We start from the raw sequence: 18,944 nt of genomic DNA, 5'->3' as shown, positions 1-18,944 counted from the left end.
AACTCCATGGGAAAGCATTGGCTTGAAAGTGGCACAGTGGGCACAAGTGGAACCGTGGCGTGGCTCAGGCTAAATACATATGAAGTTTGTAGGGGGATGTGGTATGTTTGAAAAACAAAATACATATTCGTGAGCCAATGTGTTTTTCCTTTTAGACAACCACAATTACTTTTTTGCATGCAACTATATAGGGATGCATTGAGGTGAGGGCAACCAGTTTGGTGCCACCTGTGGTGACAAATTTAGCTTAGCTCAGGCAATTTACATATCAGAAGTATAGAGGGGACCATGCTTTATTAGGATCAATATGAAAATTAGTGAGCCAAGTTGATCTTCATGCAAGAAAGGATGGTTACTTATTCGTTTATAACTCCATATGAAAGCATTGGCTTGAAAGTGGCACAGTGGGCACAAGTGGAACCGTGGCGTGGCTCAGGCTAAATACATATGGAGCTTGTAGGGGGATGTGGTATGTTTGAAAAACAAAATACATATTCGCGAGCCAATGTGTATTTCCTTTACGACAACCACAATTACTTATTTGCATGCAACTATATAGGGATGCATTGAGGTGAAGGCAACCAGTTTGGTGCCACCTGTGGTGACAAATTTAGCTTGGCTCAGGCAATTTACATATCAGAAGTATAGAGGGGACCATCCTTTATTAGGATCAATATGAAAATTAGTGAGCCAAGTTGATCTTCCTGCCAGAAAGGATGGGTACTTATTTGTTTATAACTCCAGATGAAAGCATTGGCTTGAAAGTGGCAAAGTGGGCACAAGTGGAACCGTGGCGTGACTCAGGCTAAATACATATGGAGCTTGTAGGGGGATGTGGTATGTTTGAAAAACAAAGTACATATTTGTGAGCCACTGTGTATTTCCTTTAAGACAACCATATTTACTTATTTGTATGCAATTATATAGGAATGCATTGAGGTGAGGGCAACCAGTTTGGTGCCACCTGTGGTGACAAATTTATCTTGGCTCAGGCAATTTACATATCAGAAGTATAGAGGGGGTCTTCCTTTATTAGGATCAATATGAAAATTAGTGAGCCAAGTTGATCTTCATGGGAGAAAGGATGGTTACTTATTCGTTTATAACTCCATAGGAAAGCATTGGCTCGATAGTGGCACAGTGGGCACAAGTAAAACCGTGGCATGGCTTAGGCTAAATACATATGGAGTTTGTAGGTGGATGTGGTATGTTTGAAAAAAAAAATACATATTTGTGAGCCAATGTGTTTTTCCTATAAGAGATCCACAATTACTTATTTGCATGCAACTATATAGTAATGCATTGAGGTGAGGGCTACCAGTTTGGTGCCACCTGTGGTGACAAATTTAGCTTGGCTCAGGCAATTTACATATCAGAAGTATAGAGAGGGCATTACTTTATTAGGATCCATATGAAAATTAGTGAGCCAAGTTGATCTTCATGGGAGAAAGGATGGTTACTTATTCGTTTATAACTCCATTGGAAAGCATTGGCTTGAAAGTGGCACAGTGGGCACAAGTGGAACCGTGGCGTGGCTCAGGCTAAATACAAAAGGAGCTTGTAGGGGGATGTGGTATGTTTGAAAAACAAAATACATATTTGTGAGCCAATGTGTATTTCCTTTTCGACAACCATAATTACTTATTTGCATGCAATTATATAGGAATGCATTGAGGTGAGGGCTACCAGTTTGGTGCCACCAGTGGTGACAAATTTAGCTTGGCTCAGGCAATTTACATATCAGAAGTATAGAGGGGGCCTTCCTTTATTAGGATCAATATGAAAATTAGTGAGCCATGTTGATCTATATGGGAGAAAGGATAGTTACTTATTCGTTTATAACTCGGTAGGAAAGCATTGGCTGGATAGTGGCACAGTGGGCACAAGTGGAACCGTGGCATGGCTCAGGCTATGTACATATGGAGCTTGTAGGGGGATGTGGTATGTTTGAAAAACAAAATACATATTCGTGAGCCAATGTGTTTTTCCTTTAAGACAACCTCAATTACTCATTTGCATGCAACTATATAGGGATGCATTGAGGTGTGGGCAACCAGTTTGGTGCCACCTGTGGTGACAAATTTAGCTTGGCTCAGGCAATTTACATATCAGAAGTATGGAGGGGGCCTTCCTTTATTAGGATCAATATGAAAATTATTGAGCCAAGTTGATCTTCATGGGAGAAAGAATGGTTGCTTATTCGTTTATAATTCCATAGGAAAGCATTGGCTCGATAGTGGCACAGTGGGCACAAGTGAAACCGTGGCATGGCTGAGGCTAAATTCTTATGGAGCTTGTAGGGTGATGTGGTATGTTTGAAAAACAAAATACATATTTGTGAGCCAATGTGTTTTTCCTGTAAGAGAACCACAATTACGTATTTGCATGCAACTATATAGGAATGCATTGAGGTGAGGGCTACCAGTTTTGTGCCACCTGTGGTGACAAATTTAGCTTGGCTCAGGCAATTTACATATCAGAAGTATAGAGGGGGCTTTCCTTTATTAGGATCAATATGAAAATTAGTGAGCCAAGTTGATCTTCATGGGAGAAAGGATGGTTACTTATTCGTTTATAACTCCATGGGAAAGCATTGGCTTGAAAGTGGCACAGTGGGCACAAGTGGAACCGTGGCGTGGCTCAGGCTAAATACATATGAAGTTTGTAGGGGGATGTGGTATGTTTGAAAAACAAAATACATATTCGTGAGCCAATGTGTTTTTCCTTTTAGACAACCACAATTACTTTTTTGCATGCAACTATATAGGGATGCATTGAGGTGAGGGCAACCAGTTTGGTGCCACCTGTGGTGACAAATTTAGCTTAGCTCAGGCAATTTACATATCAGAAGTATAGAGGGGACCATGCTTTATTAGGATCAATATGAAAATTAGTGAGCCAAGTTGATCTTCATGCAAGAAAGGATGGTTACTTATTCGTTTATAACTCCATATGAAAGCATTGGCTTGAAAGTGGCACAGTGGGCACAAGTGGAACCGTGGCGTGGCTCAGGCTAAATACATATGGAGCTTGTAGGGGGATGTGGTATGTTTGAAAAACAAAATACATATTCGCGAGCCAATGTGTATTTCCTTTACGACAACCACAATTACTTATTTGCATGCAACTATATAGGGATGCATTGAGGTGAAGGCAACCAGTTTGGTGCCACCTGTGGTGACAAATTTAGCTTGGCTCAGGCAATTTACATATCAGAAGTATAGAGGGGACCATCCTTTATTAGGATCAATATGAAAATTAGTGAGCCAAGTTGATCTTCCTGCCAGAAAGGATGGGTACTTATTTGTTTATAACTCCAGATGAAAGCATTGGCTTGAAAGTGGCAAAGTGGGCACAAGTGGAACCGTGGCGTGACTCAGGCTAAATACATATGGAGCTTGTAGGTGGATGTGGTATGTTTGAAAAACAAAGTACATATTTGTGAGCCAATGTGTTTTTCCTATAAGAGATCCACAATTACTTATTTGCATGCAACTATATAGTAATGCATTGAGGTGAGGGCTACCAGTTTGGTGCCACCTGTGGTGACAAATTTAGCTTGGCTCAGGCAATTTACATATCAGAAGTATAGAGAGGGCATTACTTTATTAGGATCCATATGAAAATTAGTGAGCCAAGTTGATCTTCATGGGAGAAAGGATGGTTACTTATTCGTTTATAACTCCATTGGAAAGCATTGGCTTGAAAGTGGCACAGTGGGCACAAGTGGAACCGTGGCGTGGCTCAGGCTAAATACAAAAGGAGCTTGTAGGGGGATGTGGTATGTTTGAAAAACAAAATACATATTTGTGAGCCAATGTGTATTTCCTTTTCGACAACCATAATTACTTATTTGCATGCAATTATATAGGAATGCATTGAGGTGAGGGCTACCAGTTTGGTGCCACCAGTGGTGACAAATTTAGCTTGGCTCAGGCAATTTACATATCAGAAGTATAGAGGGGGCCTTCCTTTATTAGGATCAATATGAAAAATTAGTGAGCCATGTTGATCTATATGGGAGAAAGGATAGTTACTTATTCGTTTATAACTCGGTAGGAAAGCATTGGCTGGATAGTGGCACAGTGGGCACAAGTGGAACCGTGGCATGGCTCAGGCTAAGTACATATGGAGCTTGTAGGGGGATGTGGTATGTTTGAAAAACAAAATACATATTCGTGAGCCAATGTGTTTTTCCTTTAAGACAACCTCAATTACTCATTTGCATGCAACTATATAGGGATGCATTGAGGTGAGGGCTACCAGTTTGGTGCCACCAGTGGTGACAAATTTAGCTTGGCTCAGGCAATTTACATATCAGAAGTATAGAGGGGGCCTTCCTTTATTAGGATCAATATGAAAATTAGTGAGCCAAGTTTATCTTAATGGGAGAAAGGATGGTTACTTATTCGTTTATAACTTCATAGGAAAGCATTGGCTGGATAGTGGCTCAGTGGGCACAAGTGGAACCGTGGCATGGCTCAGGCTAAATACATATGGAGCTTGTAGGGGGATGTGGTATGTTTGAAAAACAAAATACATATTCGTGAGCCAATGTGTTTTTCCTTTAAGACAACCACAATTACTTATTTCCATGCAACTTTATAGGGATGCATTGAGGTGAGGGCAACCAGTTTCGTACCACCTGTGGTGACAAATTTAGCTTGGATCAGGCAATTTACATATCAGAAGTATAGAGGGGACCTTCCTTAGTTAGGATCAATATGAAAATTAGTGAGCCAAGTTGATCTTCATGCGAGAAAGGATGGTTACTTATTCGTTTATAACTCCAAATGAAAGCATTGGCTTGAAAGTGGCACATTGGGCACAAGTGGAACCGTGGCGTGGCTCAGGCTAAATACATATGGAGCTTGTAGGGGGATGTGGTATGTTTGAAAAAAAATACATATTCGTGAGCCAATGTGTATTTCCTTTAAGACAACCACAATTACTTATTTGAATGCAAATATATAGGGATGCATTGAGGTGAGGGCAACCAGTTTGGTGCCACCTGTGGTGACAAATTTAGCTTGGCTCAGGCAATTTACATATCAAAAGTATAGAGGGGACCATCCTTTATTAGGATCAATATGAAAATAAGTGAGCCAAGTTGATCTTCATGGGAGAGAGGAGTTGGCCTAACAGCTAGAGCGCTCGACCTCGGACCTGGGGATCAGGGTTCGAGTCTCGGTAACGACGCCAAAACCTCCTGTGATTCTGGGCAAATCACGTAATCTCCCCGTGCCTAAAAAATAAAAAAAAATGAAAGTGTGTCCTCATGTAACGTAACTGGAAAATATGTAAAGCGCTCCGATACCTGATTCGGTTCGGGTCTAGTTCGCGCTACATAAAACTCTGCAAAAAAAAAAAGAAAGGATGGTTACTTATTCGTTTATAACTCCATAGGAAAGCATTGGCTCAAACGTGGCACGGTGGGCACAAGTGAAACCGCGGCATGGCTCAGGCTAAATTCTTATGGAGCTTGTAGGGGGATGTGGTATGTTTGAAAAACAAAATACATATTTTGGAACCAATGTGTTTTTCCTATAAGAGAACCACAATTACTTATTTGCATGCAACTATATAGGAATGCATTGAGGTGAGGGCTACCAGTTTGGTGCCACCTGTGGTGACAAATGTAGCTTGATTCAGGCAATTTACATATCAGAAGTATAGAGGGGGCCTTCCTTTATTAGGATCAATATAAAAATTAATGAGCCAAGTTGATCTTCATGGGAGAAAGCATGGTTACTTATTCGTTTATAACTCCAAAGGAAAGCATTGGCTCGATAGTGGCACAGTGGGCACAAGTGAAACCGTGGCATGGCTCTGGCTAAATTCTTATGGAGCTTGTAGGGGGATGTGGTATGTTTGAAAAACAAAATACATATTTGTGAGACAATGTGTTTTTCCTATAAGACAGCCACAATTACTTGTTTGCATGCAACTATATAGGAATGCATTGAGGTGAGGGCTACCAGTTTGGTGCCGCCTGTGGTGACAAATTTAGCTTGGCTCAGGCAATTTACATATCAGAAGTATAGAGGGGGCCTTCCTTTATTAGGATCAATATGAAAATTGGTGAGCCAAGTTGATCTTCATGGGAGAAAGGATGGTTACTTATTCGTTTATAACTCCATAGGAAAGCATTGGCTCGATAGTGGCACAGTGGGCACAAGTGAAACCGTGGCATGGCTCAGGCTAAATACATATGGAGTTTGTAGGTGGATGTGGTATGTTTGAAACAACAAAATACATATTTGTGAGCCAATGTGTATGTCCTTTAAGACAACCATAATTACTTATTTGCATGCAATTATATAGGAATGCATTGAGGTGAGGGCAACTAGTTTGGTGCCACCTGTGGAGACATATTCAGCTTGGCTCAGGCAATTTACATATCAGACGTATAGAGAGGGCATTCCTTTATTAAGACCAATATGAAAATTAGTGAGCCAAGTTGATCTTCATGGGAGAAAGGATGGTTACTTATTTGTTTATAACTCCTTAGGAAAGCATTGCCTCGATAGTGGCACAGTGGGCACAAGTGAAACCGTGGCATGGCTCAGGCTAAATACATATGGAGTTTGTAGGTGGATGTGGTATGTTTGAAAAACAAAATACATATTTGTGAGCCAATGTGTTTTTCCTATTAGAGATCCACAATTACTTATTTGCATGTAACTATATAGGAATGCATTGAGGTGAGGGCTACCAGTTTGGTGCCACCTGTGGTGACAAATTTAGCTTGGCTCAGGCAATTTACATATCAGAAGTATAGATGGGGCCTTCCTTTATTAGGATCAATATGAAAATTAGTGAGCAAAGTTGATCTTCATGGGAGAAAGGATGGTTACTTATTCGTTTATAACTCCATGGGAAAGCATTGGCTCGATAGTGGCACAGTGGGCACAAGTGAAACCGTGGAATGGCTCAGGCTAAATTCTTATGGAGCTTGTAAGGGGATGTGGTATGTTTGAGAAACAAAATACATATTTGTGAGCCAATGTGTTTTTCCTATAAGAGATCCACATTTACTTAATTGCATGCAACTATATAGGAATGCATTGAGGTGAGGGCAACCAGTTTGGTGCCACCAGTGGTGACAAATTTAGCTTGGCTCAGGCAATTTACATATCAGAAGTATAGTGAGGGCATTCCTTTATTAGGATCAATATGAAAATTAGTGAGCCAAGTAGATCTTCATGGGAGAAAGGATGGTTACTTATTCGTTTATAACTCCATTGGAAAGCATTGGCTTGAAAGTGGCACAGTGGGCACAAGTGGAACCCTGGCGTGGCTCAGGCTAATTACAAAAGGAGCTTTTAGGGGGATATGGTATGGTTAAAAAACAAAATACATATTTGTGAGCCAATGTGTATTTCCTTTACAACAACCATAATTACTTATTTGCATGCAATTATATAGGAATGCATTGAGGTGAGGGCTACCAGTTTGGTGCCACCAGTGGTGACAAATTTAGCTTGGCTCAGGCAATTTACATATCAGAAGTATAGAGGGGGCCTTCCTTTATTAGGATCAATATGAAAATTAGTGAGCCAAGTTGATCTTCATGGGAGAAAGGATGGGTACTTTTTCGTTTATAACTCGGAAGGAAAGCATTGGCTGGAAAGTGGCACAGTGGGCACAAGTGGAACCGTGGCATGGCTCAGGCTAAATACATATGGAGCTTGTAGGGGGATGTGGTATGTTTGAAAAACAAAATACATATTCGTGAGCCAATGTGTTTTTCCTTTAAGACAACCACAATTACTCATTTGCATGCAACTATATAGGGATGCATTGAGGTGAAGGCAACCAGTTTGGTGCCACCTGTGGTGACAAATTTAGGTTGGCTCAGGCAATTTACATATCAGAAGTATAGAGGGGGCCTTCCTTTATTAGGATCAATATGAAAATTAGTGAGCCAAGTTGATCTTCATGGGAGAAAGGATGGTTACTTATTCGTTTATAACTCCATAGGAAAGCATTGGCTCGATAGTGGCACAGTGGGCACAAGTGAAACCGTGGCATGGCTTAGGCTAAATACATATGGAGTTTGTAGGTGGATGTGGTATGTTTGAAAAACAAAATACATATTTGTGAGCCAATGTGTTTTTCCTATAAGAGATCCACAATTACTTATTTGCATGCAACTATATAGTAATGCATTGAGGTGAGGGCTACCAGTTTGGTGCCACCTGTGGTGACAAATTTAGCTTGGCCCAGGCAATTTACATATCAGAAGTATAGAGAGGGCATTACTTTATTAGGATCCATATGAAAATTAGTGAGCCAAGTTGATCTTCATGGGAGAAAGGATGGTTACTTATTCGTTTATAACTCCATTGGAAAGCATTGGCTTGAAAGTGGCACAGTGGGCACAAGTGGAACCGTGGCGTGGCTCAGGCTAAATACAAAAGGAGCTTGTAGGGCGATGTGGTATGTTTGAAAAACAAAATACATATTTGTGAGCCAATGTGTATTTCCTTTTCGACAACCATAATTACTTATTTGCATGCAATTATATAGGAATGCATTGAGGTGAGGGCTACCAGTTTGGTGCCACCAGTGGTGACAAATTTAGCTTGGCTCAGGCAATTTACATATCAGAAGTATAGAGGGGGCCTTCCTTTATTAGGATCAATATGAAAATTAGTGAGCCATGTTGATCTATATGGGAGAAAGGATAGTTACTTATTCGTTTATAACTCGGTAGGAAAGCATTGGCTGGATAGTGGCACAGTGGGCACAAGTGGAACCGTGGCATGGCTCAGGCTATGTACATATGGAGCTTGTAGGGGGATGTGGTATGTTTGAAAAACAAAATACATATTTGTGAGCCAATGTGTTTTTCCTTTAAGACCACCTCAATTACTCATTTGCATGCAACTATATAGGGATGCATTGAGGTGTGGGCAACCAGTTTGGTGCCACCTGTGGTGACAAATTTAGCTTGGCTCAGGCAATTTACATATCAGAAGTATGGAGGGGGCCTTCCTTTATTAGGATCAATATGAAAATTATTGAGCCAAGTTGTTCTTCATGGGAGAAAGAATGGTTGCTTATTCGTTTATAATTCCATAGGAAAGCATTGGCTCGATAGTGGCACAGTGGGCACAAGTGAAACCGTGGCATGGCTGAGGCTAAATTCTTATGGAGCTTGTAGGGTGATGTGGTATGTTTGAAAAACAAAATACATATTTGTGAGCCAATGTGTTTTTCCTGTAAGAGAACCACAATTACGTATTTGCATGCAACTATATAGGAATGCATTGAGGTGAGGGCTACCAGTTTTGTGCCACCTGTGGTGACAAATTTAGCTTGGCTCAGGCAATTTACATATCAGAAGTATAGAGGGGGCTTTCCTTTATTTGATCAATATGAAAATTAGTGAGCCAAGTTGATCTTCATGGGAGAAAGGATGGTTACTTATTCGTTTATAACTCCATGGGAAAGCATTGGCTTGAAAGTGGCACAGTGGGCACAAGTGGAACCGTGGCGTGGCTCAGGCTAAATACATATGAAGTTTGTAGGGGGATGTGGTATGTTTGAAAAACAAAATACATATTCGTGAGCCAATGTGTTTTTCCTTTTAGACAACCACAATTACTTTTTTGCATGCAACTATATAGGGATGCATTGAGGTGAGGGCAACCAGTTTGGTGCCACCTGTGGTGACAAATTTAGCTTAGCTCAGGCAATTTACATATCAGAAGTATAGAGGGGACCATGCTTTATTAGGATCAATATGAAAATTAGTGAGCCAAGTTGATCTTCATGCAAGAAAGGATGGTTACTTATTCGTTTATAACTCCATATGAAAGCATTGGCTTGAAAGTGGCACAGTGGGCACAAGTGGAACCGTGGCGTGGCTCAGGCTAAATACATATGGAGCTTGTAGGGGGATGTGGTATGTTTGAAAAACAAAATACATATTCGCGAGCCAATGTGTATTTCCTTTACGACAACCACAATTACTTATTTGCATGCAACTATATAGGGATGCATTGAGGTGAAGGCAACCAGTTTGGTGCCACCTGTGGTGACAAATTTAGCTTGGCTCAGGCAATTTACATATCAGAAGTATAGAGGGGACCATCCTTTATTAGGATCAATATGAAAATTAGTGAGCCAAGTTGATCTTCCTGCCAGAAAGGATGGGTACTTATTTGTTTATAACTCCAGATGAAAGCATTGGCTTGAAAGTGGCAAAGTGGGCACAAGTGGAACCGTGGCGTGACTCAGGCTAAATACATATGGAGCTTGTAGGGGGATGTGGTATGTTTGAAAAACAAAGTACATATTTGTGAGCCACTGTGTATTTCCTTTAAGACAACCATATTTACTTATTTGTATGCAATTATATAGGAATGCATTGAGGTGAGGGCAACCAGTTTGGTGCCACCTGTGGTGACAAATTTATCTTGGCTCAGGCAATTTACATATCAGAAGTATAGAGGGGGTCTTCCTTTATTAGGATCAATATGAAAATTAGTGAGCCAAGTTGATCTTCATGGGAGAAAGGATGGTTACTTATTCGTTTATAACTCCATAGGAAAGCATTGGCTCGATAGTGGCACAGTGGGCACAAGTGAAACCGTGGCATGGCTTAGGCTAAATACATATGGAGTTTGTAGGTGGATGTGGTATGTTTGAAAAACAAAATACATATTTGTGAGCCAATGTGTTTTTCCTATAAGAGATCCACAATTACTTATTTGCATGCAACTATATAGTAATGCATTGAGGTGAGGGCTACCAGTTTGGTGCCACCAGTGGTGACAAATTTAGCTTGGCTCAGGCAATTTACATATCAGAAGTATAGAGGGGGCCTTCCTTTATTAGGATCAATATGAAAATTAGTGAGCCAAGTTTATCTTAATGGGAGAAAGGATGGTTACTTATTCGTTTATAACTTCATAGGAAAGCATTGGCTGGATAGTGGCTCAGTGGGCACAAGTGGAACCGTGGCATGGCTCAGGCTAAATACATATGGAGCTTGTAGGAGGATGTGGTATGTTTGAAAAACAAAATACATATTTGTGAGCCAATGTGTTTTTCCTTTAAGATCACCACAATTACTCATTTGCATGCAACTATCTAGGGATGCATTGAGGTGTGGGCAACCAGTTTGGTGCCACCTGTGGTGACAAATTTAGCTAGGTCAGGCAATTTACATATCAGAAGTATGGAGGGGGCCTTCCTTTATTAGGATCAATATGAAAATTAATGAGCCAAGTTGATCTTCATGGAAGAAAGGATGGTTACTTATTCGTTTATAACTCCATAGGAAAGCATTGGCTCGATAGTGGCACAGTGGGCACAAGTGAAACCGTGGAATGGCTCTGGCTAATTTCTTATGGAGCTTGTAGGGGGATGTGGTATGTTTGAAAAACAAAATACATATTTGTGAGCCAATGTGTATTTCCTTTAAGACAACCACAATTACTTATTTGCATGCAACTATATAGGGATGCTTTGAGGCGAGGTCACCCAGTTTTGTGCCACCTGTGGTGACACATTAAGCTTGGCTCAGGCAATTTACATATCAGACGTATAGAGGGGGCCTTCCTTTATTAGGATCAATATGAAAATTAGTGAGCCAAGTTGATCTTCATGGGAGAAAGGATGGTTACTTATTCGAATAAACCTCCATAGGAACGCATTGGCTTAAAAGTGGCAAAGTTGGCACAAGTGTGACCGTTGCATGGCTCAGGCTAAATCCTTATGGAGATTGTAGGGGGATGTGGTATGTTTGAAAAACAAAATACATATTTGTGAGCCAATGTGTATTTCCTTTAAGACAACCATATTTACTTATTTGTATGCAATTATATAGGAATGCATTGAGGTGAGGGCAACCAGTTTGGTGCCGCCTGTGGTGACAAATTTAGCTTGGCTAAGGCAATTTACATATCAGAAGTATAGAGGGGGCCTTCCTTTGTTAGAATCAATATGAAAATTAGTGAGCCAAGTTGATCTTCATGGGAGAAAGGATGGTTACTTATTCGTTTATAACTCCATGGGATAGCATTGGCTTGAAAGTGGCACAGTGGGCACAAGTGGAACCGTGGCATGGCTCAGGCTAAATACATATGGAGTTTGTAGGGGGATGTGGTATGTTTGAAAAACTAAATACATATTCGTGAGCCAATGTGTTTTTGGTGCCCCCTGTGGTGACAAATTTAGCTTGGCTCAGGCAATTTACATATCAGAAGTGAATAACTGACAAAATTTCGATTTCACTAAAATCGACCTACACAAATATCGTGTCTTAAATATAGATTACAATTACATCGACACCCTATACTTATTTATACATTTACTAAAACATCGATCTCACTATATCGATATACAAAAATCTCGAGTAAACTAATTTCGACCACACTTATATCGAAATACCAAATATCGACAGTCAATAATATATATACCACTATACAAAAACATTGATTACCATAATATAGACATCAATAATATCGACATTACCTAAATATCGACTTCTCTAAATTATTCTTACAGTTTCTAGAAACATTATACACATTCAATAAATTAACATTATACACGTATAACTAGGTATATACATAATAAACACTATTAAATAAATATATCTCTCTAAAAAAATTATAATAAATTACTAAATCTATGGTAATAATTAAAAATTACTTTTGTTATATATACACATATTTAATTTTATTTTAAACCTTTTTTAAAGCTATACTATTTAATTATAATATATTTAAAATACTTACTAATACACAAACTCTCGGAATAAACTTTTCACATTCAGCAAACTAAACTATTAAAATGAAAAAAATTCAAACTAACCAATAGGAACTCTTTTCTAGGTTTCTAACCAATCACAAACTAACACTAATTAAACATACCCTATATACAGAGCTACAATTAAAACTAAAAAACCAGCAGAAATTATTCAGCTTCAAGGAAAACTGCACTTATTTCTACTACCCTAAAGATTGTTCTCATACGAATATACTACAAATCAACTAAAAGTAAGTAATGTTATGTTTCTGTATAAAACGTTACATTATTTGCAACCTGCAGTTCATTGAAAATATCTAAAACTGCTTTTCTATCTATCTCTACATATTTCCTAAACAGATTCAAGGTTAACAAACAGATGAACATTTGCTAGAAAAGTACAACAACAAAGTTGAAAAGTAAGTTTATTGAATGTCCTCTTTAAACACTAAATAAATGCTAAATCAATAGTAAATATGTTATAACTAACTCATAAATTCCTACTTAAATGTCTATTTATTGTTTTTATTAAACACAGTTTTCAAACACTTAAAATGTGAAATGCTTGTTTAAAAAAATGTTACTTCTATTATAAATACTAAACTAAAGATTCATCATACCATTATTTTTTTCCACAGATACCTTTACTAATTAAAGCTGCAACATATCAACAAACATTCTACCATCAACAACTAAAAATTAAAACTAGGTAAGCATAGAAAACATGCCCAAGTACTAATATCTGTCTTTTAAACACTCACAATGTTAATATTTAACTGTTTATATATTTAAAACAGGTTTTTTTAAAATGATATATACATCAGATTAAATGTTGCAAACTTTTTCATATTAAAACATAGGGGTCCATTAGGATGTCGGGCGGAAAACCACCCCGCCCGCCATGGAGGCGGAAAACGACCGCCCGCCATGGAGGCGGATCAACCGGCAGACAAATTAGGATCGACCGCCTCTACAGACCGACCGCGGCGGTAGCGGTGAAAATGAAACCGCCCGACGTGAGCGGTGATGTCAAAACTCCGACCGCAGCGGACGGAAAAGCTGCGGAAAAGACAAAACCGCCCACAGGGAAAGCGGAGACACCGCACGGGAAATTACGATATCCCCGAGGGTGGCGCGGGCGGAACCGCAGGCACCGACCGCCGCGGTCACAGGCAGGATTGAATGGGAGAAAAGGCGGACAAGCAGCAGCAAAGTCACCGCAGCGGACAAACATGAAATACATGGCGGTCGATGTGAAAGCACCGCAGTCATGCCAAATACTGCATAAACCATGTAGCCCTGCCCCCAATAGATACAACACACACACACAGATACAGAAAAGACAAACAAATATACAAAACAACATAACCACACCCACAACACACCTGACAACCACAATCCAATTGGACTCACCCACACAGCTGAGTACAAAGCCACCCCCTCCACTCACCACAATCCTTTGCATCTTTCCAGAACAGAAGGCCACACACCACATCTGAGAGGAGAGGCAAAATAGCACACCACACCCACCCACCCACCACCACCATCAACACCACCATCACACCATCACAAACAAACCCCCAGCACACAACACACATCATCACCACACCCCTGCACCCACACACCCCTGCACCCACAAACACCTCAACCCCCACACACCATGACATCACAAAAAATGCCAAAATTCACCGAGAGTGAGTTGACAGTCATGGTCAACGAGATTGTGAGAGTAGAGCCACAAATATTTGGTAACCTAGTCCAACAGACACCATTAGCCACCAGGACACAAATGTGGGAAAGGATTGTCCAAAGGGTGAATGCAGTTGGGGCCACCCCAAGATACAAGAAAGAGATCGTGAAGCGGTGGCATGATCTCAAGAGGGTTGTCAAGGAGAAGAGGAGCAAGAACTGGACTCTGGCAAACGTGACTGGCAGTGGCCCTCCCGTCCCACAGAAGACATTCACACCATGGGAGGAGAAGGTGCTTGCCATCCTGCTACCTGAGAGTTTCACAGGAGTAGCCGGGGGAACAGAGGCTGGCAAGTACAGACAAATGTTTAACACCACATTGAGTCGAACCTCCTTGCAATACCCAACCACCAATACACTGTCCATCCCTAACCAACATGTAGGCAGCCATTCTGCTGAGGAGGCCTGTATGTGGTCGGAATGTCAGTACAACAACTCCCACCATAGCCCCTGTCCAACAGCCCAGCAGCATGGAGGCCTCCCCCACCCAGGAGCAAGTGTCAGCCATTGCACTGTTTAACAAACAAACCTACAGGTTGGTAGCCATCTTTACTTGGAGGGTGTGTGATGGGAGGCAGGGAGGTAGGCCTGTACCACTACTCCCAGCATGCCCCCTGTCCCACAGCCAAGCAGCATGGAGGCCTCCCCCACCCAGGAGCAAGTGTCAGCCATTGCACTGTTTAACAAACAAACCTACAGGTTGGTAGCCATCTTCACTTGGAGGGTTTGTGATGGGAGGCAGGGACGGAGGCCTGTACCACTACTCCCAGCATGCCCCCTGTCCCACAGCCAAGCAGCATGGAGGCCTCCCCCACCCAGGAGCAAGTGTCAGCCATTGCACTGTTTAACAAACAAACTTACAGGTAGGTAGCCATCTTCACTTGGAGGGTGTGTGATGGGAGGCAGGGAGGGAGGCCTGTACCACTACTCCCAGCATGCCCCCTGTCCCACAGCCAAGCAGCATGGAGGCCTCCCCCACCCAGGAGCAAGTGTCAGCCATTGCACTGTTTAACAAACAAACCTACAGGTTGGTAGCCATCTTCACTTGGAGGGTGTGTGATGGGAGGCCTGTACCACTACTCCCAGCATGCCCCCTGTCCCACAGCCAAGCAGCATGGAGGCCTCCCCCACCCAGGAGCAAGTGTCAGCCATTGCACTGGTTAACAAACAAACTTACAGGTAGGTAGCCATCTTCACTTGGAGGGTGTGTGATGGGAGGCAGGGAGGGAGGGCTGCACCACTACTCCCAGCATGCCCCCTGTCCCACAGCCAAGCAGCATGGAGGCCTCCACCACCCAGGAGCAAGTGTCAGCCATTGCACTGTTTAACAAACAAACTTAAAGGTAGGTAGCCATCTTCACTTGGAGGGTGTGTGATGGGAGGCAGGGAGGGAGGCCTGTACCACTACTCCCAGCATGCCCCATGTCCCACAGCCAAGCAGCATGGAGGCCTCCCCCACCCAGTAGCAAGTGTCAGCCATTGCACTGTTTAACAAACAAACCTACAGGTTGGTAGCCATCTTCACATGGAGGGTGTGTGATGGGAGGCAGGGAGGGAGGCCTGTACCACTACTCCCAGCATGCCCCCTGTCCCACAGCCAAGCAGCATGGAGGCCTCCCCCACCCAGGAGCAAGTGTCAGCCATTGCACTGTTTAACAAACAAACTTACAGGTAGGTAGCCATCTTCACTTGGAGGGTGTGTGATGGGAGGCAGGGAGGGAGGCCTGTACCACTACTCCCAGCATGCCCCCTGTCCCACAGCCAAGCAGCATGGAGGCCTCCCCCACCCAGGAGCAAGTGTCAGCCATTGCACTGTTTAACAAACAAACTTACAGGTAGGTAGCCATCTTCACTTGGAGGGTGTGTGATGGGAGGCAGGGAGGGAGGCCTGTACCACTACTCCCAGCATGCCCCCTGTCCCACAGCCAAGCAGCATGGAGGCCTCCCCCACCCAGGAGCAAGTGTCAGCCATTGCACTGTTTAACAAACAAACCTACAGGTTGGTAGCCATCTTCACTTGGAGGGTGTGTGATGGGAGGCAGGGAGGGAGGCCTGTACCTCAACTCCCAGCATGCCCTCTGTCCCACAGCCAAGCAGCATGGAGGCCTCCCCCACCCAGGAGCAAGTGTCAGCCATTGCACTGTTTAACAAACAAACTTACAGGTAGGTAGCCATCTTCTCTTGGAGGGTGTGTGATGGGAGGCAGGGAGGGAGGCCTGTACCACTACTCCCAGCATGCCCCCTGTCCCACAGCCAAGCAGCATGGAGGCCTCCCCTACCCAGGAGCAAGTGTCAGCCATTCCACTGTTTAACAAACAAACCTACAGGTTGGTAGCCATCTTCACATGGAGGGTGTGTGATGGGAGGCAGGGAGGGAGGCCTGTACCACTACTCCCAGCATGCCCCCTGTCCCACAGCCAAGCAGCATGGAGGCCTCCCCCACCCAGGAGCAAGTGTCCGCCATTGCACTGTTTAACAAACAAACTTACAGGTAGGTAGCCATCTTCACTTGGAGGGTGTGTGATGGGAGGCAGGGAGGGAGGCCTGTACCACTACTCCCAGCATGCCCCCCTGTCCCACAGCCAAGCAGCATGGAGGCCTCCCCCACCCAGGAGCAAGTGTCAGCCATTGCACTGTTTAACAAACAAACTTACATGTAGGTAGCCATCTTCACTTGGAGGGTGTGTGATGGGAGGCAGGGAGGGAGGCCTGTACCACTACTCCCAGCATGCCCCCTGTCCCACAGCCAAGCAGCATGGAGGCCTCCCCCACCCAGGAGCAAGTGTCAGCCATTGCACTGTTTAACAAACAAACCTACAGGTTGGTAGCCATCTTCACTTGGAGGGTGTGCGATGGGAGGCAGGGAGGGAGGCCTGTACCACTACTCCCAGCATGCCCCATGTCCCACAGCCAAGCAGCATGGAGGCCTCCCCCACCCAGGAGCAAGTGTCAGCCATTGCACTGTTTAACAAACAAACCTACAGGTTGGTAGCCATCTTCACATGGAGGGTGTGTGATGGGAGGCAGGGAGGGAGGCCTGTACCACTACTCCCAGCATGCCCCCTGTACCACAGCCAAGCAGCATGGAGGCCTCCCCCACCCAGGAGCAAGTGTCAGCCATTGCACTGTTTAACAAACAAACTTACAGGTAGGTAGTCATCTTCACTTGGAGGGTGTGTGATGGGAGGCAGGGAGGGAGGCCTGTACCACTACTCCCAGCATGCCCCCTGTCCCACAGCCAAGCAGCATGGAGGCCTCCCCCACCCAGGAGCAAGTGTCAGCCATTGCACTGGTTAACAAACAAACTTACAGGTAGGTAGCCATCTTCACTTGGAGGGTGTGTGATGGGAGGCAGGGAGGGAGGCCTGTACCACTACTCCCAGCATGCCCCCTGTCCCACAGCCAAGCAGCATGGAGGCCTCCCCCACCCAGGAGCAAGTGTCAGCCATTGCACTGTTTAACAAACAAACCTACAGGTTGGTAGCCATCTTCACTTGGAGGGTGTGTGATGGGAGGCAGGGAGGGAGGCCTGTACCACAACTCCCAGCATGCCCCCTGTCCCACAGCCAAGCAACATGGAGGCCTCCCCCACCCAGGAGCAAGTGTCAGCCATTGCACTGTTTAACAAACAAACTTACAGGTAGGTAGCCATCTTCTCTTGGAGGGTGTGTGATGGGAGGCAGGGAGGGAGGCCTGTACCACTACTCCCAGCATGCCCCCTGTCCCACAGCCAAGCAGCATGGAGGCCTCCCCTACCCAGGAGCAAGTGTCAGCCATTGCACTGTTTAACAAACAAACCTACAGGTTGGTAGCCATCTTCACATGGAGGGTGTGTGATGGGAGGCAGGGAGGGAGGCCTGTACCACTACTCCCAGCATGCCCCCTGTCCCACAGCCAAGCAGCATGGAGGCCTCCCCCACCCAGGAGCAAGTGTCAGCCATTGCACTGTTTAACAAACAAACTTACAGGTAGGTAGCCATCTTCTCTTGGAGGGTGTGTGATGGGAGGCAGGGAGGGAGGCCTGTACCACTACTCCCAGCATGCCCCCTGTCCCACAGCCAACCAGCATGGAGGCCTCCCCTACCCAGGAGCAAGTGTCAGCCATTGCACTGTTTAACAAACAAACCTACAGGTTGGTAGCCATCTTCACATGGAGGGTGTGTGATGGGAGGCAGGGAGGGAGGCCTGTACCACTACTCCCAGCATGCCCCCTGTCCCACAGCCAAGCAGCATGGAGGCCTCCCCCACCCAGGAGCAAGTGTCAGCCATTGCACTGTTTAACAAACAAACTTACAGGTAGGTAGCCATCTTCACTTGGAGGGTGTGTGATGGGAGGCAGGGAGGGAGGCCTGTACCACTACTCCCAGCATGCCCCCTGTCCCACAGCCAAGCAGCATGGAGGCCTCCCCCACCCAGGAGCAAGTGTCAGCCAT

The sequence above is a fragment of the Lissotriton helveticus genome, chromosome 12 (genome assembly GCF_964261635.1).
Source record: "Lissotriton helveticus chromosome 12, aLisHel1.1, whole genome shotgun sequence".
NCBI lineage: Eukaryota > Metazoa > Chordata > Amphibia > Caudata > Salamandridae > Lissotriton > Lissotriton helveticus.
The sequence above is the reverse complement of the archived record's forward strand: the minus strand, read 5'-3'. Positions refer to the sequence as shown.